The following is a 23,065-nucleotide window of genomic DNA, read 5'->3' on the forward strand; positions in this document are numbered from 1 at the left end:
TTGTATGATACAGCATTGTCAGCAGATACACTGCTTAGGTGACACAAAGAATACTTCATGGATGTCTAAAGTGGCCTTGTAGATAAATAAGTCTTATCAGCTCAAAGATATTCATTTACCCACAGACATGTCTCATCATTGGAAATTTTCCAATGTATCAAAGTGTGTCTGAGGCAGTAAGCACCAAAACAAAAAACCCATTACAAAAGCTTGTAACAATCATACTGATATAATCCTAAGGAAGCCTTGGTCACTTGGCTCAGTCCCAGAGGGCTGTTAAATTCAGAGATATGTAATCCAGACAGGACATCCAATGTTTATATGCATATTTCAACATCTTTAAAGAGGAAACATTACATAAACAACAAAACTTATTAAAATCCTTTCTTTTCCTATTTTATTATGCCCCAAGGCCCTGGAAGCCACTTTCTTTCCTTCTCTAGAAATTGCTTATGCTTCCACATCATTCTGTCATCCATATTTCTTTCTTTATATAATTTATTTCTTTATGTAATTTCTTCACAGAGCCCCCTAGCAAAAGATGTGCCTTGCTACAGACCTCTAGACACTAGTTCTCTTCTGGGCTCTTCTTTTCTGTAAAAAATCCATCTGCTTTGGTTTGGGCCTTTCTGTCTAATCCTCATTCCATCAATTTTGCATCATAAAAGCCTAAAGAATTGCCTGGAATTGGTGGAAACTTCCTCTATATTCAGGGAAAGATAGGGAATTGAGCAGGCCAAACCACAACCTTCCTCATATGTTAATTACTTTTGTCTTATCACACCTATTAAGAATTAGACGGTGGAACAATGTCCTAAAAGTGTACATGTTGCCTGTATAGGTTCATTTCCAAAAAGCCTTCCAATTCAAAAGGAATGCTTTGGAGAAAATAGAGACAGCCATTTGCTTCTGGTAAATGATTCAAGAAGTCCAACATGATAGCACCATCTCTCAAAGGCTTCGCACAGCTGAGCCTTAGGTAACATAAAAAGTCTCCGTCTGTCGCCTAGTAAAAGAAGAATAGCTTATTCTCCTACTGGGACTAAATTAAAAGATGTGGCTGTTTCATCATATTTAGCAGCATTCCTATAATGCACAAAAGCTTCTGTGGCACTGATTAAAGGAGAAAATATCATCTGGCTGGTAGAAAGGATCTGCAACTAAAACAAAAGTATTCTCACCCTTGACTAAACATTTACTGTCAACAATCTGTCTTCTGTATGTGCCCAGGAAAACAACACTCCCAAACACACACACATAAACACAAATGTTCCAGTCACAATAAATCTGCTCTAAGAAACAATTACCTAGGAATAATTCTTTGCCTTTTAAGCTAAATGCTTTATAAATGAACATCAGAATTAAACATACCTCCTCTAAGTAGTGGAGGTCCACAGGTCACTTATGCTGCTGGTTTTCAAAAGATAAAAAAAAAAAAAAAAGAAAAGAAAGAGGGATTATTTTCTTAGCCCTTATTATGGTCATTATGTTGATCATTATTTCCACAAATAGATTTCATTAATCCAAAATTAACCGTCTAGAATCTCTACCCTAGGCTTCAATTTAGGGAAGGGCATAGGCCTGATATTCTTTGTGCATGTGTAACATCCTCGCTGTGGACAAGGAATCTCTCTGCACCTTGATCTTCAAAAACTAGAATGAATTCATCTAACATAGGCATTAATTATAACACAACTTCTCTTTCTAGGATTTTACATCTTAATTTAAGTGAGATCCAAACGTTGGAAACTTTGGATAAAAGACTTCTGCCTTTCTTGTGATAATATAAATATTTCTTTAAACTATAGACAAAGCATTTTTATTTTGCTTCCTAAGCTGTTAATACCTCCAAAAGGAAGAAATACCAATCTAAAATATGTTAACATTATTTATACAATGTTATATGTCAATTATATTTCAACAAAGCTAGAAAAAATACGTTAATGTTTTTCCTATTCAGGAAACTGTTACTATAATTTATAATTATAATTATTTCAGTTTAAGTCTTACACATTTTTGAAATGTTTCCTTTGTGAAATAACTTAGGAAAGAAACAGAAAAGACTATGATAAATGCATTTAATAAATATTACTCTAGTTTTCTTATTTTCCAATGGCTTGAAACAGTATTCCAAATCTCATTCATTCCTATTAATATTAACTATCCTTATGTAAAGTGGGGAACTTGTTTGTACAGGAAAAAAAGAAAAATCTAATTAGATGTTATACTTAGTAATTTCTTAATCTTGAGGTTTGCTACTCTGTATTCTTCTATTTCATATACCATTTAAAATTTCTCAGTATTTTTTATGGGTCTTTTAAATCACATTGTTTTATTTTTGTATCTTAGAAAGGAAGGCTTTTACCAATTTAATTTGTTATTTATTGTCCCAGCATGGCAAAATCACACCTACAGATGCTTATTAAAATTATCTAAAGATAAATCACAAACCTTACATTCTGTTCACATTGTAATGAAATGAATATAAAAGCAAAATTGGGTTTTCCTTCTAAGTCCTATATTTGGAGTGGAGCAAGGCTCACATTAGAATAATGGAGACAGTCTGGAGCCTCACACTGTAAAGAAGAGGGGGGTTTGGAAGCAATCCCAAAGGAAAATGATAAACATGTTCAATTATTGAAAAATACATCAGATGGGAAAAGCAACTGCTCTTGCTTAACTTAGAAAAGGGAGCGTTTGTTCACACATGGTTCCCAAGCATATGAAGTGCTGTTATTAAGAGGAAGATAATTAGCTCTTCTCTCTCTCTATCTCTCTAATTAAAACAGATGCACAAAAATATTTGTAGGAAGCAATTATGTATAAAATTTTTAAAACTGTATGTTTGGACCAAAAGCTGAGTTAGATTAGATGTGTCATGAAGAAAGGTAGGAAATAAAGCTGGCCCTATGAAAAATCATCACACAAGAGGCTTATTTCTATTCTCTGGCTTTTTGTCCCTCTATACCAACTCAGTAACCCTAATCTTCCCATTCTGTAAGGTACCAAAGACCCTTGTTATTTTTTTTCCCCCATTCCTATCAAATCTATCTCAATAAAAGATGTTAGGGGCACCAAGGTGGCTCAGTTGGTTGAGCATCCAACTCTTGGTTTCAGCTCAGGTAATGATCCCAGGGTCCTGGGATCAAACCCTGTGTTGGGCTCCCCACTGAGCATGGAGCATGCTTCTTGAGATACTCTCTCTCACCCTCTGCCCTTGTCCCCATCTTGCTCGCACACGCTCTTTCTTTATATATATATATATAGAACATAAAATAAAAATATATAAAAAAAGATCTCATAAAGTAATCCATATTATGGTAAGTAACTTAGATTATTGACACTTAAACATATTAGTCCTCAGTTCAGCACAATAAATATTTTTGGAGTTCCCACTGAGTATTAAGGTTTGTATTAGGTTCCTTGTATACTATTTCTGAGAGTCTAAATTGGTATAACCACTTTTAAATGCAATTTGACATTTTTAGTAAAGGTAAAGGTATATACATTATAAACCAGTAATTCTACTCCTGCATGCATATCCAAAAGAAAAATCACGAGATTTACCATAATCCCTGAAACGCTGCTGCTACGCCATCACGCGAACTTTTTCTGGTGTGGGTGGGCACCTGCCGCAGTCTCTGGACAGCGACAGCAGGACGGTGGAGCGAATGTTCCCGGGGTGGCCGGCACTCCCGCCATTGCTCAGGGAGACCCTCGCCCAGAGGGTTTGAGCAGGTCAAAGTGCAGCCCCTCAGAAGTGAGGGGTTGGAAAACAGCCCCATTTGAGGTAAAATTCGAGAGGGAGTTGCCACCTGGTAGTCTGAAGACTTGGTCACAGACTATAGAAGTGGGAGTGGACGGAAGCCAGAGACAAAGGAAGCGTGCTTGATTGCCGGTCAGGAAGAGCACAGAGTTCTGAAACTAGCGCGCGGTAGCTGGGTGATGCCATTTTCGCCCCTCAGGCGCATGCACATACACGCCTACAAACACCACAGCAATCCCCCCAGTAAATTAAGCAGCGCCATCTAGTGGAGAACGGAGCCATTACACTGAGCCCCGCACAACTGGACCAACGCTGCTCTTGAAGAAAACAATTCTCTCCGCCAGCTTAGTTTATGGATTATAAAGTGCTTCATAGTTTGACTTCTAGGGGAAACTGGATGTAATTTCAATCTTATTTCATTCTGTTCGCTGGTGCATCTATTTATTTTTTTTCCCTTTTTCTTTTCTCATTCTTGAATACAGAAAGGGAAAAATATTTTTATTTTTTGTTTTTATAAAAAAGATTTTTCTTTAATTTTTTCTACTATATTTTTCACTTTTTTGTAATTTTTAAAAATTCTATTCTACGTTCATCATTTCATTTTATTCTATTTTATTGTATTCATTTTTTTCCAAATTTTTAAATGATTTCCTTTGTTTTTCTTTCTTTTCTTTTCTTTTCTTTTCTTTCCCTTTTTTCTCTATTCTATCAAGAATAGAGATCAACAACCAGACCAAAACACACCTAGGATCTAGCATCTTTTATTTGATTTTTTTAATGTTGTTTTTAATTATGTATTTATTTATTTACTTAATTTCTTTTCTTCCTTCAAAATGACAAAACAAAGTAATTCACCCCAAAAGAATGAACAGGAAGAAATGAAAGCCAGGGAATTAATCAACACAGATACAAGCAATATGTCTGAACCAGAATTTAGAATCATGATAATAAGAATACTATCTGGGGTTGAAAATAGGTTAGAATCCCTTCTTCTGAGATAAAAGAAGTAAAAGCTAGTCAGGAAGAAATTTAAAATGCTATAACTGAGCTGCAATCTCGAAAGAATGCCATGGTGGCGAGGATGGGTGAAGCAAAGCAGCAAATCAGTGATACAGAGGACAAACTTATGGAGAATAATGAAGCAGAAAAAAAAAAAGGAGACTAAGGCAAAAGAGCACGATATAAGAATTAGAGAACTTAGTGACTTATAAAAAAGTAATAACATCAGAATCAGAATCATAGGGGTCCCAGAAGATGAAGAGAGAGAAAAAGGGGTAGAAGGTTTTTGTGAGCAAATCATAGTGGAAAATTTTCCTAACCTGGGGAAAGACACAGACATCAAAATCCAGGAAGCACAGAGAACCCCCATTAGATTCAAAAGAAACCAACCATCAACAAGGCACATCATAGTCAAATTCACAAAATACTCAGGCAAGGAAAAAATCATGAAAGCAGCAAGGGAAAATAAGGCCTTAACCTACAAGGGAAGACAAATCAGGTTCACAGCAGACATATCCACAAAAACTTGGCAGGCCAAAAAGGAGTGGCAGGATATATTCAATATGCTAAATGGAAAAATATGCAGCCAAGAATTCTTTATCCAGCAAGGCTATCATTCAAAATAGAAGAAGAGATAAAAAGTTTCCCAGACAAACAAAAGCTAAAGGAATTTGTGACCACTAAACCAGCCCTGCAAGGAATTTTAAGAGGGACTCTCTGAGGGGAGAAAAGACGAAAAGAAAAAAAAAAAGACCAAAAGCAACAAAAACTAGAAAGGACCAGAGAACACCACCAACATAATGGCAATGAATTCATATCTTTCAGTACTAACTCTAAACGTCAATGGACTAAATGCCCCAATCAAAAGACATAGGGTAAAAGAATGGATAAGAAAAAAAAAAAAGACACATCTATATGCTATTTACAACAGACCCATTTTAGATCTAAAGACACATTCAGATAGAAAGTAAGGGGATGGAGAACCATCTATCATGCTAACAGTTGCCAAAAGAAAGCTGGAGTAGCCATACCTGTACCAGATAATCTAGATTTGATAATAAAGACTGTAACAAGAGATAAAAAAAGGCAGTATATCATAATTAAGGGGTCTACCCACCAAAAAGATCTAATAATTGTAAACAATTATGCTTCAAATGTAAAATAACTCAAATATATAAATCAATTAATCACAAATATAAAGAAACTCATTGATAATAATGCCACAATATTAAGGGGCTTCAACACCCTACTTACAGCAATGGAAAGATCATCTAAACAGAAAATCAGCAAGTAAACAATGGCTTTGAATGGCTCACTGGACCAGATAGACTTAACAGATATGTACAGGACCATATTTTATCCTAAAACCAACAGAATACACATTCTTCTCGAGTGCACATAGAACATTCTCCAGAGTAGATCACATACCGGGACACAAATCAGCCCTCAGCAAGTACCAAAAGATCGAGATCATACTGTGCATAATTTCAGACCACAACACTGTGAAACTCGAAATCAATCACAAGAAAAAATTTGGAAAGATAACAGATACTTGGAGACTAAAGAACATCCTACTAAAGAACGAATGGGCTAACCAAGAAGTTAAAGAGGAATTTAAAAAGTACATGGAAATCATTGAAAATGATAACACCACAGCCTAAAACCTCTGGGATGCAGCAAAGGGAGTCATAAGAGGGAAGTATATAGCAATCTAGGCCTTCTTAAAGAAGGAAGAAAGTCTCGTATACACAACCTAACTTTACACCTTAAAGAGCTGGAAAAAGAACGGCAAATAAAACCCAAGACCAGCAGAAGACAGAAAATACCAAAGATTAGAACAGAACAGAAATCAATGCTATTGAAACAAACAAATAAAAAAAAACCCAAACAAATAAACAAACAAACAAAAACGCAGTAGAACAAATCAATGAAAGCAGGAGCTGGTTCTTTGAAAGAATTGACAAAATTGATAAACCCCTTGCCAGTATGTTCAAAAAGAAAAAGGAAAGGACTCAAATAAATAAAATCAAGAATGAAAGAGGAAAGATTACAACCAACACTGCAGAAATATAAAGAATAATAAGAGAATATTATGAGCAATTATATGCCAATAAATGGGCAATCTGGAAGAAATGGACAAATTCCTAGAAACATATAAACTGCCAAAACTGAAACAAGAAGAAATAGAAAATTTGGACAGACCGATAACCAGTAAAGAAATCGAATTAGTAATCAAAAATCTCCCCAAAAACAAGAGTCTAGGGCTGGATGGATAGCTTTCCAGGGGAATTTTACCTAACATTTAAGGAAGAGTTAACACTTATTCTTTTGAAGCTGTTCCAAAAAATAGAAATGGAAGGAAAACTTCCAAACTCTTTCTATGAAGCCAGCATTACCCTGATTCCAAAACCAGACAAAGATCCCACTAAAAAGGAGGAACTACAGACTAATTTCCCTAATGAACACAGAGGCAAAAGTCCTCAACAAGATATGAGCCAACTGGATTCAATAATACATTAAAAGAATTATTCACCACGACCAAGGGAGATTTATACTTGGGAGGCAGGGCTGGTTCAATACCTGCAAAATAATCAATGTGATACATCACATCAATAAAAGAAAGGTCAAGAACCACATGATCCTCTCAATAGATGCAGAGAAAGTATTTGACAAAATACAGCATCCTTTCTTGATAAAAACTCTCAAAAAAGTAGGGATGGAAGGATCATACCTCAAGATCATAAAAGCCATATATGAAAGACCCACCATTAACATCCTGAATGGAGAAAACCTGAGAGCTTTCCCGCTAAAGTCAGGAACAAGACAGGGATGTCCACTCTCGCCACTGTTATTCAACATAAAATTGGAAGTCTTAGCCTCAGCAGTCAGACAACACAAAGGAATAAAAGGCATCCAAATCAGCCAGGAGGAGGTCAAACTTTCACTCTTCACAGATGACATGATACTTTATATGGAAAACCCAAAAGATTCCACCAAAAAACTGCTAGAACGGATCCGTGAATTCAGCAAAGTCACAGGATATAAAGCCAATGCACAGAAATCCGTTACATTCCTAGACACCAAAAATGAAGCAACAGAAAAAGAAATCAAGGAATTGATCCCATTTACAATTGCTACAATTTACTTTTTGATGATTTACTTTTAACACAAAATAATTGATGTAAAAAATAAATAGGGGGTCCAGTTCAAAATGGTGATGTGAGATGATCATAAACTCACCTCTTTTTATGCACATATGCACACACCAAATTTGTAGCTATATATGGAACAATTTCCTCTGAAAATAAACCCTAAAAAAACTAAGGGAGAGAGACCCCTTCACATTCGAAGCAGAAAGGAAAGGCTGAGACACATTCTTGCCATAAGCCCCAACACTGGTGTGGCAACCCACATTTGGGAACAGACTCAAAACCAGGAGCTTCTACCTGAGGAGTGAAGGGTTCATACCCCACATGAGGCACTCCAACTTTTGAGGCTCCACCTGAGAGACAAATCCTCAAAACACCTGGCTTGAAGACCATTGGGGCTTGTGCCCATGAATCCCACATGGCTGTGGTGAGCTATGGAACAGCTTTTAAAGGGCTCACCCACAGACTTACCTGCCCCAGGGCCCAGTGCAGAAACAGCCTTTGAAAAGAGTTCACCTAGACTTTGTGTGAAAGAGTCTCATTTCCTAATTTTGAAGCACTGGTCTGAGGTGCAACAGCCTCCTGAGATACTCTTCAGGGACAGAGGCTGGTAGGTGATGTCTTCCTGCTCTTGCTCTGCCTTGCTAAAACCAGTAGGTACTGTCTTCTTTTCCCCTCCTTTTTTTTTCCTTTTTTCCCTTATTTTTTTCTTCTTTTCCTTTCCTTTTCTTTCCTTCTTTTTCTTTTCTGTTTTCAGTGGGAACTATTGTTGTACTTCCCCTCTGCCTCTTTCCAAACAGTACTCACCATTTTTGCATTCTCCTGCTGCTGCACACAAGAGTGTCAGTACCTCTCGAAGGGGAGCTTCTAGCTACATCTGGAGACCCAGTTTTGCAGCTGCCATCCAGGGAACACCCTCTGATTGGCTGGCCCTGGAGACCAAGGTAAGCTTGCATTCCTGTGTCCCACAGGACTATAGCAATCAGAGATTTACTTCTTGGCAGAATATCACTCCCAGGGCACTGCAGACATAGCAGGCTGAAACACACCCTGGTCTTCCTGAGAAAGAGGCCTATTTGCATCCAGGCACTTTGGCCTGAGGGGCAGGCTTCTGTTTTGGCACATCCAAGCCGGTGGATGCATCTTTGCACACTCTCTCTGCCTTGCTCCACTTTGCCTGTGTCTTCCAGAAGGAAGTTTATAGCCTTCTCTGGTGCCTTGATTTTTATGGCTCCTGTGCTACATTGCTTGGGTCTGACGGCCACTGGTACCTATGCTAGTAGGCCCCAGAGGACTATAACCAACAAGAAATAATTCCTAAACAGCTACCACTCCCCAGGGCACATCAAAAGGTAATAGACCCAGAAGCTCAATCTTTCTATGAAAGTGGCTTATTAGCTTATTGTTAGAGCTGCAGTTCGGACAGGGGGCAGGCTTCTAATTATACCTAAGGGCTAAGTATAAATTTTTCTCTCTGGAACATTGGTCACTCAAGTCAGTAAATAATAAGAAAGTGACACTGATTACTTCAAGTCAGAAAATGATAAACTTTAAAGTTTAGGAGATTTCAATCAGTGGTTCTCTTTTAATTTTATTAATATGTATAAATGTGGAGGAATTTGTGGTCCCTGTGTCCACAGCTCTAGGAAGCAGGAAGGACATATTGTGAGGTCTGGACTGTGGAGAAGTATGGAGATGGCAGATACAAGAAAGCTCATGAGAATTTTTTTACTTCATTGGGAAAGTCAGAATATAAACCTCTATCAATTGGTCAACTGATCAATTCATTGATGTATATATGTCAATGTACAAACGTGAAGTTGGTATTCATATGCAAGGAATAGCCACAGACATGTACTGACGATAACAGTGGAAGATGCGACACAAATCTCTCATTTTTAATACCGAAATTTAAATCTAAATAAAGATGCTGCTTGAGTTAGTCTGGAATCTAATATCTAGGCTTTATCCTAAATAGTCTGAGCTATTGGGGTGTCTGGGTGGCTCAGTCGGTTGAGTGTCCGACTTCAGCTCAGGTCGTGATCTCACGGTTCATGGGTTCAAGCCCCATGCTGGGCTCTGTGCTGACAGCACAGAGCCTGCTTCAGATCCTCTGTTCCCCTCTCTGCCCCTCCCTCACTTGTGCTCTCCCTGCTAAAAAAAAATTAAAAAAGAAAGAAATCTGAGCTGTTATTCTAATGTTAATGACAGCAAAAGTTTTGAATGAGATATATAACAAGTGCTTAGTGCATTTTACATATATTCTCCTATTTAACCCTCAACATTTTCATAGCAGATAAATATTGCTATTATTGTCAGCATTTATTCAGCAAGGTCACAGAGCTGGCAAGTAGTAAATTATAGACTCAAATACATGACCTCTGGCCTCTCAGTTGCTTTTCTTCTCAGTTGTGCCATGCTGCCCCAGTAGCACTGAACTTCTACTTCAACAACCAACAGCCTGATTACATTCTGGTAAGCCTAATGTTTTCCTGTTTCCAGGTGGAATAATATGTACTATGTGTTTTCTAGGGAAAGAATAGTGGTGTTGAGGAAGAGACACCTCTGCCTTCTGAGAAACTGCTTAGAAATTTTCCAGACCATGTCATGGAAATAGCTTAACCTCAGACCCAAGACATTTAGGTGAGCCAGGATGGAGTGTTCTCTGAGAGGAAAGGGTCAAGTAAATATTTCATCCCTTAGATACAGTCATTGTCCTTTTTGTGTCCTTTGGCCTGAGAGAGCACAGAACAATGAGGTCAGCCAAACAGATGTGAGGGCAAAGCTTACCATGTGCTAGCTTTCTCCAGACACTATAATGAACATCAAAGACAGCTTTGAAGTTCAAAAGGAAAAGTTATTTAGACTGCCTGAGGGTCTGTTAACCTGTGAAGAGCACTACTTCCTTGGCAGTAATGCTACGTTTTGAAGTGGGGAGTAAAGAGTATAAAGAGACAAATTATTGAGAAAACTGACATCTCAGCTTCTAGCTTCACTGATCATCCCACAAAACAGTAAACTCCATGAAGACAGCCAGTTCTTTACTATCTACCTAATGCCTACTTCACAGCAGGTAGTATATAGATAATAATTATCCATATGTTCAATTGTGTTTATTAATACAGATTGAGTGAATGATTGATAGAGCATATATTATGTGCTTCTGTTATAAGTGCTAGAAACACAGAAGTGGATGAACCAAATTCCCTGTTAATGAAATTAACAAGTCAATGTAAATATATATTATGTTAGGTGGTATAAGTGCTAATAAGAAAAATAAAACAGAGTAAGAAGAAAGAGAATAAACATAACAGAGTGAGGAACTAGATAAAGATAAGACTGTGATGAATAAAGATGTCTCTACTAAGGGGCATTTAAACAAAGAGCTCTGAAGGAATTGAAGGAGTGACTGTGTAGATATGGAACAACATCTAACATAATTAATGATTTTACTTTCATAATCTCAATGTCTCCAGCCCTTACTTGCTTGGGTGTAGGATGTCCAGGGTCTCCCTTCTGGGACTATCTAGGAATCTAGGTGCATTGTCACATGTTCTTGAATTAGACTTGGTAACTGGCTTAAAAGTCTGCTTCATACATGTAACCACATAGTATTGGTTTTTATATCACCTAGTGAGTATATTTCCTTTTCTGCTTGCTGGTCATTTTCCTAAAAGGTAAATAGTAAGAGACTATTTTCCATTTCTCACATCTAAGGGAGCTTTTATAACATTACATATAATTGAAAATAAATTTGAAGTTTTTACTTCAATTTGAACTCTTTAAATCTGTCCTGAAGGAGTACTAAAGAAGTTTGAAGTCATATATTTAATCATGTGGACAATTCAAGTATTGGACAATACATATTGGCTGCTATTGACCAGACATTTAATTTATGTGCTGATTTTTATAAAACCTCACTCTAAAGGCCAGAAGTACAATGTCCCAGGACACGACAGTAATAGTAATAATAGTAATAGTTGGAGCCAGCAGAGGAGCGGCCAACCTGGAGAATCCATAGGCATGTGGTCAAGTTCTACATGACTTTCCTAGAAACAATGCATTCATGTGTATGATCAATCTTTATTTGATTCAAATCTAGCAAACATTTATTTAGCACTTTCTCTATGCAAGACCTTATGCTAACTGTCTGAAGGGTTTGTAATTTTAAAGAATGAAATTTTGATCTCATTGCACCTCTGGTTGCTGCCACTGTCCTTTCACAGGGTCTACTCATGCCATGGATTTTACAAATGTAATGCACATGTGTTCTTGAATTATGTAAACAGTTACATTAATAAATCTGGAATGTTTTTGAGTGAAAATTAGCCCCTAACAGATGAATTCCCAATTCTCTTCTTTACTCTAATGCTGAATGTTTTCATATTCGGACATTGACCGAAGTTCTATGTCCAAAAACTTTCCACCTCAATTGGCATGTTTTTAAGTACCAGTATAGATACATTTAGCTATATAAAGAGAGTGTATAAAAGTTAGTGTATAACTTGAGTGGAATACAATATATATTTGTTCATTTATTTAAATATTCAAGAAGGATTGTTTATCTATGAAGAATTTACTGAAATTTATTTGATAGGCACATGATATCAACAGCCCATCTCAGTGTTTCTCATCTTTTCATGATAAGCAAATGACAACAACATTTAAATATAAGGATTCCCATTCCAATAGTGAGAAGATATGATTCCCAGGCATGCCTCACTTGTGGAAAGGTGTGTGGGAGATTGAGGGTACACTGATAATGTTTCACAACATGATGATAAAGAATTGGTTTCTGGGAAGAAAGATGCCACAAGAAAGGTTAAGGTGCAAGAGAGATAACACTGCTATATCCCATGGTTACTCAGTGGCTCAGCCTCTCTCATGGGTCACTCCAGAGGGTCAAAACCCTGTGTCTGCCCTGTGAGAGTACAATGTTATTATAATAAGGGATATTCATTTATAGAACACATTCCAGTTGATCAAAGTCCAGAAACACTGGGTCCAGGAATTATTTTGGAAGTTATAATATATATTTTCCCCTTAAATTGTAGCTAAAGTATTTACCATGCTACTTTTTGAATTCTAAAAAACAAAACAAAACAAAATGTGCACATTGACTATAGAGTAAAAATTCTCTAGCATACCAATACATGAATCTCAACTTTAAGCACTATGTAGAAATGATGCAAACAAGCCTTTGAATATGTAGATGATGCTGCTAAACTGGCATTAGTAGGAAATGGGTTTTGACCTATTATTATTTGGTCACATTGAGATGCATTATGGTCTTTTGTTCACCCATTCTGAGGAACCAATGTGAGGTATTGGACTTAATTAGGAAAACCATATATTATACATGTTCCTGTGAGCCAAGTCTCCTCCTATAGGCTCCAATAGAACATTGTTTGGTGGTAGGCTGGTAAATACACTTTTAAGGGTGAAAATTTATTAGCAGAGGTCTATATGGACTGTCTAGTGTGAGAATGTCTTCAAGAAGAAAACAAAACTAGACTTAAAGTAGCTCTGTTATTTCTTAGCTGTATGCTTTTGTATAAATTATTCTAGTCTCTCTTTTACCTATAAATTGAGTTCATGGTATTTATCTCACCTTGTGGTTTAGATAATATGAATTGAACATAGAGCCCAAAATAATAAATTCTCAATAAGTGTTAGTTTCCACATTCCACTGAAGATCTACTTGTCATAATATTTCTAAAAATAGTTCACTCTGACTTCTATGTCTGACCAAGAAGGACTAAAAGGATATGTATTTGCTCTCCTATTTAAACAACTTTGAAAATGGACAAAATATATGAAACAACAGGACCTGACACAACAAAGACAATGACCTTAAGAAAAAGAAAATAAGCAAAGTCAGCCCAATAATTGCTGCAGCTTACTCCTTTGAAGAACATTTCTTGGCCACAGCACAGAGAAGGGAAATACAGGCAGAGTCTGGCAATCTCCCTGAAGCAAGGAGACAGAGCTAGGAATCTGGAGAAGTCAAGGTGGTTACAGTTTCCAGGGCATTGTACAGGAAAGGAGAAAGCTGTACAGAGAGAACTCTGAGAACTGCAGAAAGTCCCTGTCAAGAATTCAGTTGAATACTGATTAAGCATGTGTACAAAGAAACTATCCATACTGGATAAAGATCTAGTAGAAATTATTAGAGGGACAGTGTCTGACACTCTCAAAGGGGCAGGAATAATGCCAACCCAATAGCCAAAATAGAAAACTATATGATCCATGGGGAATGAATTAGAATACTCATAAATATTTTGCCTTAAGAGTGGAGAAAATTAACCTTGGATTAAACATCGCTCTGGTGCCTCTTAACAAACTTTGAAAGAATGGTCCAAAAGGATCATCTATTTCCAAATAACTGTCCCAGAACAAAGCTCAATAAATAATTACAGGAACACAAAAATATCCAGCACTTAAGTAGGAAAATTACACAATGTCTATCATGCAACCAAAAATTACAGGGTATGAAGAGGAGAAAAATAAAATAATCAATCAAAACTGATTCAGAAATGACACAGGTATAGAATTAGTCAACAAAGGCATTAAATTATTAATTCTAGTTATGTCTTATATGTTCAAAAATATAGCAGAAAAATTAAACATATTAAGTAAATACATAGAACATATTAAAAAGACAAAAATTGATTTTTTAGAGATGAAATCTATAATGTTAAAATAAAAAACATACTGGGTGAGATTAAAAGCAGATTAGACATTTCAGAAGTAAAGCCTAGTGAACTCAATGACATAGCTATAGAGACTCTCCAAAATGAAATACATTGAAAATTATTTCAAGTATCCAAATATATATGTAATTAGAGTCACAAATGGAGTGGGGGAAAATATTTGGAAAAAAAATGTCAAAATGTTTCCAATTTTGATAAAAACTATAAATATACACATATAAGTACCTCAGAAAACTTCTAACAAAAATAAAAATATACCAAAAAATCATAATAAAATTCCTTAAAGACAAATTAAAGAGAAAAATCTCAAAAGCCAAATAGGAGGAGGGGAAATTATATGTTACATACAGAGGAACAAAAATGAACATGACAGCAGATTTCTCATTGAAACCATGTAAGCTAGGAAGTACCAGAGCGACATCTTTAAAGTACTGACAGGAAAAAAAAGGTTGTCAACCTAGAATTTTTCACCCAATGAAAATATCTTTTGGGAACAAAGATAAAATAAATGCTTTTTTTTAACATATAAAAGAAGAAAATAATAACAACCTGACAATATAACTACAAGTATGTTAAAGTAAATCCTTTAAGTAGAGTAAAATAAAATCTGATAAAAACTTGAACCTACAAAAAAGAATAAAGAACCAGAAATGGTAGTAACTACCTTTGTAAATACAAATATATTTTTTTATTATTTAATCTCTTTGAAAGTTAATTAAGAGGTTAAAGCAAAAATATTAATAATGCATTTTAGACTTTATAATATGTATATAGAAGTAAAATGTATGATAACAATAGCACAAAGACTGACAGGAGAGAAACAGAAGTGTGTTTTGTAAGGATCTTACAATGTGCTTGAAGTATATTAATGCTAAAAGTTAGACTGATAAAGATGTATACCATAAACCTTAAAGCAACAACTAAACTAATGCAAAGAGTCAGTCATAGCTAATATGCTAACAAAGCAGATGAAGTAGAATCATACAATAACACTCAACTCAAAAATACTAGACAGAGAGACAATGCAATAAAGAACACATGAGACAAATAGAAAATAAATAGCAAGATGATAGATTCAAAAGTCACATTGAATGTAAAGGGTATGAACACATCAATTAAAGGCAGAGCTTATTATATTAGATAAAACAGACCCAACTATATGGTTTGGTATAAAAGCTACAAATAAGTTGAATGTAAAGGAAAATAATATAGTCTGCTAATGTGAATCAAAAGAAAGTTGTAGTGGCTAATTAACATCAGAGTAAACAATATTCCCACCAATAAAGAGAAGCATTTCTTAATGATGAAGGGATCAATTCATCAACAGGATATCATAATCCTAAACATTTAGGCACATTCAGGCACAGACTTTCAAAATATGTGAAACAAAATGGGTATAACTGCAAGGAGAAATAGATAAATCTATAATTACAGACTGATATCGTTTATTAGCTCTAATAGTTTTTTGTGGGTTACTTGAAGTGGTCAATTGATTTTTGACAAATGTGTAAAGGAAATCCAGTAGATAAAGGGAAGGCTTTTCAACAAATGATTCTGTAATAACTGATACAAAACAAAAACTCTGGTCCATTCCTCACACAATACACAAAAAACACAAAAGTACAGTTCATAAAAGAAAGAAAATTAATAAATGAGACTTCATCAAAGTTAAGAACTTTTGCTCTTTGAAAGACACTGTTTAGGGTTGTTAGTCTTTCCGTACAAATGTTATGATTTTTTTTTTACTTCTGTAAAAAATGGGTTGGTATTTTTATAGGGATTGCATTAAATCTGTAGATTGCTTTGGACAGTATGGACATTTTAACAATATTTTTTCTTTCAATCCATGAGCATAGAATATCTTTCAATTTGTGTAATCATCAATTTCTGTCATCAATTTTGTAATTATTTTTAGAGCACAAGTCTTTGCATCCTTGGTTAAGCTTACACCCAGATGTTTTATTATTTTTGGTGCAATTGTGAATAGAATTATTTTCTTAAATTCTCTTTCTGCCACTTTATATTTAGGGAAGAGAAATGCAACAGATTTCTGTATATTTATTTTGTATTCTATGACTTTACTGAATACATTTGTCATTTAAGTAGTGTTTGTGGTGGAGTCTTTCACGTTTTCTATATATAGTATCTATCATGTCATCTGCAAATAGTGAAAGTTTTAGTGTTTCCTTACTGATTTGGATGCCTTTTATTTATTTTTCTTGTCTGATTGCTATGGCTAGGACTTACAGTACTGTGTTGAATGAAAGTGGTAAGATTGGACATCCCTGTCTTGTTCCTGATCTTAAAGGAAAGACTCTCAGTTATTCACCACTGAGTAAGATATTAGCTGTGTGTTTTGCATATATGCCCTTTATTATGTTGAGGTATGTTTCCTCTAAACCTAGTTTATTGAGAGTTTTTATCATGAGTGTATATTGTACTTTATTAAAAAAACTATCTTTGCTTTATTGTATTGCTCTCAGTTCTTTGTCAAAAATCAATTGACTATATTTTTGTGGGTCTATTTCTAGGCTCTTTATTATGTTCTACTGATCTATTTGTCTGTTCTTTTACCAATTCCACATTATTACTGCAGTGTTATAATAAGTCTTGATATCAGGTTATATCAGTGCTCTTTATTCTTCTCCTCCAATATTCTGTTGCCTATTCTGGGTCTATTGTCTTTCCATATTAACTTCAAAGAAGTTCCTCAGTATTCAATAACTCTCTGGGATTTTGATTGGGATTATATTGAACTTGTAGCTCAAGTTGAGAATAACTGACATCTTGACCATACTGAATCTTTATACAAAGGATCCTTTAATGAATTAATAAAACTAAGCACTATAACTTCCTTCTTATAGCTTTTATCTTAGTTTTTTTTCCTTTCTTTCTTTCTTTCTTTCTTTTCTTTCTTTCTTTCTTTCTTTCTTTCTTTCTTTCTTTCTTTCTTTCTTTCTTTCTTTCCTACTAAGATCTTTTCCAAGATGTCCTCTTTTCTCCTAATTTGCTTTTTTGCACTATAAAACATGATATCTGTCTTACAACTGAGCATGTAACAGAGCTTACAACCTAAAGTAAAGAAATAAAAAGAACTCAGGTATAAGATGGAGAAAATGTGGTAGGAAGGATAGGAAAGAATGTTGTGGGATGAGTAATATGCACTTCATCACCTACACAAAGCCTTAACACCTTGTACAACACCTTTCCAAGGCACTTAATTAATATTAGTTAAATGAATGAATGAATGACTTGCAAGTATGACCTCTTAGTCATTTATCAGTAGCAGAATCCATTGTGACATTTATAGAGCTTCTTTGAATTATTCTTTTCCTTAGGTATGTTTAAATTATTGACAATTTGTTATACGTGTAGTTCTATAAGTGCATAGTATGCTATTTATATATTGCATAAAAATATGAATATTCTTTCTAGACTAGTATACACCTATCCTTAAACATAGCAAGCAATAGCAAAAATATATTCTACCAGATACATTTCTCTATATGCTCCAATTCATGAAACTATCAGCGATGAAATGGAGGTATTTTGATAACAGCATTACAATGTGATATCTTTGGGTGGATGTGTGACTCAGACATTGGATTTTCTTTTCATCCAAGGCATTCTTGATGAGATCTCTTAAAACTGAAATAATTTTCCCATTCCAACTACTTATTTTTCTCTGTAATGTAGTAAGAACCCACTCTTCTCCTGCTAAGTATTAAAGTCAGGCTATCCAGGATAATATTCGTGCAAAAAAATTAAAATTTGGAAGGGAGGAAGGTGCGAAATAGAAAAGGACTCTCTGGCCCTGTAAAATGGTGCCAAGCTTTTAGCAGGCACCTAGAATGAGTTAACAACAAGAATGGCATTTTAAAATTGTATATTTATATCCATTTTCCAAGGCACTTTCACAGATGTAATCTGGCCTAATTGTCACATGAAACCTGCAGAGAGACCAAGTGATTTGCCTAAAATGAAAGTGGCAGGGCGCCATCTCAAACCTAGTCCTCATATCCCCCTTGTTCTTTTCATTTATTTCTGAGCCTTCAAGTCATTTAGTCATCACAAAATTATGCATCTAGTAAGAACCATATATTAAGAGTCTAGATGAAAATCTTAATTTTGAAATTTTTTTATATTACCTCATCTTTGCTGCCAAAAAGAAAAGTTATGCTTTTATTTTCTCAGTTTGGTAAGCAACCAAACTTACTACAACTTCAAAGTAGTAAAAGTTTCATTTGCCATCCTATGCAATAAAATAGGTAGCAACTTGTTTTTCCATTTTTTTTATTAAAATGAGACATGTAAAGAAATGTTATGAGATTTGGAAAAAAAACATGTATTTTTCTTGTACGATTTGTCTTCCCATGATCCTCAACTCTACTGATCTTCAATGCTACGATGAATCACAATCCAAAATTAAGGGAAATCCGAACTACAAAAGAAATGAAACGAGCTACTTCTCAACTAAAATGATATTGATATTTATATGTAGAGTTGTGTGACTGACTGTAGTACTCAAATTCTAATACAGAGAACACTATGCTTTAACGTAGAGCATAAAAAGCCCAGATACTTGTATACCAACTGTTCAAAATCAAATGAAAACGAACTATGAAAATAAAAAGTTTGAGTAATTTTTAAAAATAAAGCCAGATGTAAGTCTTAAGATTGACTTGATTTATACTGTTTTTAAGTTATGCAAAAGGAAAGTGCTCTCTTTGGGCAATTATAACAATGGCTTAGCAGTTTTTAGAAAATTAGGGGCCAGTCCTGAATCCACTACTAATAAGCACTTTATGATTACCTAGTATTTCTTGGTCTTAGCATCCTCATTTGCAAAATGGTAGGCTGGGACTAAGATATTTTTCACATCTGATTTTCTATCATTCTAAATTACTTTCCAAGGACTCCCAGCTACTGATAGAACCATGTCTGGTGCTCAAGGAACTCTACTGGAGTGTGGTATTCTCTTTTTAATACGATGCTGAAATTGTTAATTGCATGTAAAATAGTACCCTGTGAAACAAAGAATACTTGATCTAAAATAGAGGGGCGCCTGTGTGGCTCAGTTGGTTAAGCGTCTGACTTCGACTCAGGGCACAATCTCATGGTTTTTGAGTTCGAGCCCTGTGACAGGCTCTGTGCTGACAGCTCAGAGAAGAGCCTGGAGCCTGCTTCAGATTCTGTGTTGCCCTCTCTCTCTGCCCCTCTCCCGCTCACTCTCTGTCTCTGTCTTTGTCTCTGTCTCTGTCTCTGTCTGTCTCTCTCAAAAATGAATAAACATTACAAATAAATAAAATAAAATAGTTAGAGGTCAATAGTACAAAAAGTACAGAAAAGGTAAGTGGTTTTTCCTTAGTAAGAACATTTATTTCCTTCTTTTTATGGTCACTTGAAATGTTGAAACACTTTCAATACATGTATGTGAATGGGCAAACACAGTCTAAAAATATATCTTCTAGTTGATCCTTTCATTTTAAGGACATTTCACTCTAACTGCTTTTTTATTGATTTCTTAACGTTGCATACTTTAATGAGAGATGTTTTAAAATAGTGAAATACACATCAAATGTCTGAATTGCACTAAGTTTATAATACACTTTTTACATACCCGTCTTTAATCTAATTATAGCAAAACTGAGTTTTGAGTCATGTTTATAGTATTATGTCTGCAAAGATTAAGCAAATGCTTTTCATGATCTTTAGGTATTTCTAGTAAATAGAAGTTATAAAATTAACAGTCCTCAATGTCAGGGAGCTACATCTCAGACACAGAGAAGAGACTAACTGATGGTGCATTGAAAGAAACAGGCAGGCCTTCCAAATGTACAGGATGATGTTCAAAATACGAGGGAAAGAAGCTTATGAAACTTGAGTCATAAATGTACTGAATCTTTTAATATTTTTCTGAAAAAAATTTACAACCAATTTTCATATTAATTTGTATAGCATTATTTGGATGCCATCTGTTCAATATCATAACTTTGACACTAGAGAAATAAAAAAAAACTTTTTAGTGAGGTATAACACATGTTCAGAGAAGTACACAAATCACAAGGGTACAGCCTAATCAGCTTAAGAAACAAAGCAACTCCAGTCTCCCAGAACTGCCCTTTTTGCCCTCTGCTAGTCACTAGCACCCAAAACAATCACTATCCTGGCTTAATTTTTGAATTTTATGTAAATGGTATCATAAGTAAGTACTGCTTTTGCCCAAAATTATGTTTCTAAGCTTCATCCATATTGTTTTGTGTAGCTGTGGTTTGAGTAGTCTCATTGCTGTGTGGTATTCAATTACGTAAATATATTTCAATTTTCTTAAAGTTTATTTTATTATTTGAGAGAGAGAGAGAGAGAGAGCAGGGGAGGGGCAGAGAGTGACAAGGAAGCACAGAATCTGAAATAGGCTCCAGGTTCTGAGCTGTTACCACAGAGCCCGATGCGGGGCTCGAGCTCACAAACTGTGAGATCATAACCTGAGCTGAGGCATGGCAACCAACTGAGGCACCCCTCACTTTTCTTACCCATTCTAATGTTGATAAGCATTTGGATAGCTTTCCGTTTCTGCCTGTTATGGATAATGCTGCTAATGAACATTCTTACATATATGTATTTTAAGAATTATACATGTTTTTTATAAACATACCTATGTGTTTTTTAATCCCCGTGTCTAGGATATGCCTCTTTACTAGACACTGAAAAATGGTTTTCTGAAGTGGATATACGAATTTACACTCCCATCAGCAGTACGTGAGAGTTCCAGTTGTTCCCTATCCACACTCCAGCACCTGGTTTTACTAAAGCACTTAATGACATTTTTATTTTCTTGTATACTTATAGCTAGAAAAGAAGTGATTTTGAAATAGTGAGCATTTATTCATTAAAGAAAGAAATGAAATAATCTGATCAACCTTTGCAATAAAGCTAGATATGTTAAATTTGTCCTAAGAGTGTTGAGAAAATTTTGAGAGTTTTGAGAAGATACAAAACATATGGGTTTTTCTCTCCAACTATGTTTTGTATGAGAAAGCACTAAGTGACATCACTGTTTTAATGTGTAAATCAGAATCAATCTATGAATTTTAGCTGAAGAATCCTAATACTAGGTTAGAAGATATGTGAGTTTACTAACAGAAGGAAAGTTGTGTGAGGAGTGAAGTAATTTCCCTGTATTGGGGTATGAATTCCAGGAGAATTCATTTTGAGATACTTAAAGCTAGGATTTCTATTCAGTTGGACAATACTAGTCTAAGGAAATCGCAAACATTGATTGTTTGTAACCTCAGGGGCCACAATTTTTCCCAATGTCTCTACCAGAGGTCCAAACAACATAATTTACAAGTGTAATCAGTAAAACCAAAGGTGTATTCACAGCTCAAGTCATATTTTGGTTTAGGGAAAAATTAGAATAATTATGGATCATTTGTCTTCATTTCTTAAATTTAGAAATGACAAAGCTTTAGTTGATATAAGAAATGTTTCTCTCTCGAAGTGGAAAGCTCAGAGCCATGAAAGTCCAAAGTACTGCTTAGAAGCTATGGTGGTAGGAAAACTCATCCTTCTAAGTCCCTTCTAATAAACTGGTGTTCCCATTTCCCTTCACTGCTAGCTGATCTCTTATCACCTTATATTTGGATGGTTTAAACTTTTCCTTCTCGTAGCTATTGCTTTAAATTTTTCTTCTGGAGAAACAATGCAAAGACATGCCCATATATTTTGCTATCTAGAAATCACCTAGATTTCACTTAGTCATGAATCCCTTTATTCAAAAATAGTTGTTGAACTCCATATAGAACTTCCAGAAGAAGACTGAGGGTAATAAATTTTGGAATCATTAATATAATTTAATGAGTAAAATATTTTAAAGGCTTAGTATAAAATTTAAATGAAGTTTATTAAATAGCCATTTCTAGATGTCTCTAATTATGACTATATTTCCCTCTGATGAAAAATGTTGTGGAATATATGACTTCTGAATTTCTTCAGACTATGAAGACTCAATAAGCCCATTAATAATACTTTTCTCCTCCCTGTATTTAGATGAAATGACTCATGTCTGTATTATATTTACAGCAGACTAAACTCCAGTGCGAATGAAGCCTTCTTTGTACCAGTTAATCATCTCACAATATCCAATACAATAACACATATAAAAAGTTATATAGTACTAATCATTTCATTATTAAGAAATAAACTGAGGGGCACAATCTTACAGTGGAGTAATACAAAGATAACAAAGATAGCTAAATTTTATTAAGTGCTTCCTTCCAATGTGTCAAGTGCTATGTATATATGTGCATTTATTTTCACATTTACTTTTAGTAATACCCCCCAGAATCATTATCCCCTACTGTAGATGAAGAATCTGAGGATCAGATAAGGCAACTCACCCAAGGCCACTTGAACCAGGTATGCCTGTGCCCTTAACC

At 35.1% G+C, this 23,065-nt stretch overlaps 1 protein-coding gene across 22 annotated transcripts in view; it reads right to left on the reverse strand.

Annotated features, from left to right (window-relative positions):
- The window catches only part of LMNTD1 (lamin tail domain containing 1), a 509,230-nt gene that overhangs the window by 299,538 nt on the left and 186,627 nt on the right, over positions 1–23,065 (reverse strand). For 17 of the 22 annotated variants that reach the window (XM_027035777.2, XM_053226035.1, XM_053226045.1 and 14 more), the window contains one exon: positions 1,372–1,410. The exons of 3 other annotated variants lie outside the window; for them this stretch is intronic. The gene's annotated coding sequence lies outside the window, so the exon portion shown is untranslated. The remainder of the gene's footprint in view (positions 1–1,371; positions 1,411–23,065) is intronic. 2 more of the 22 variants (XM_053226041.1, XM_053226032.1) reach the window with 1 other exon arrangement.

This window comes from Acinonyx jubatus, chromosome B4, assembly GCF_027475565.1.
Source record: "Acinonyx jubatus isolate Ajub_Pintada_27869175 chromosome B4, VMU_Ajub_asm_v1.0, whole genome shotgun sequence".
NCBI lineage: Eukaryota > Metazoa > Chordata > Mammalia > Carnivora > Felidae > Acinonyx > Acinonyx jubatus.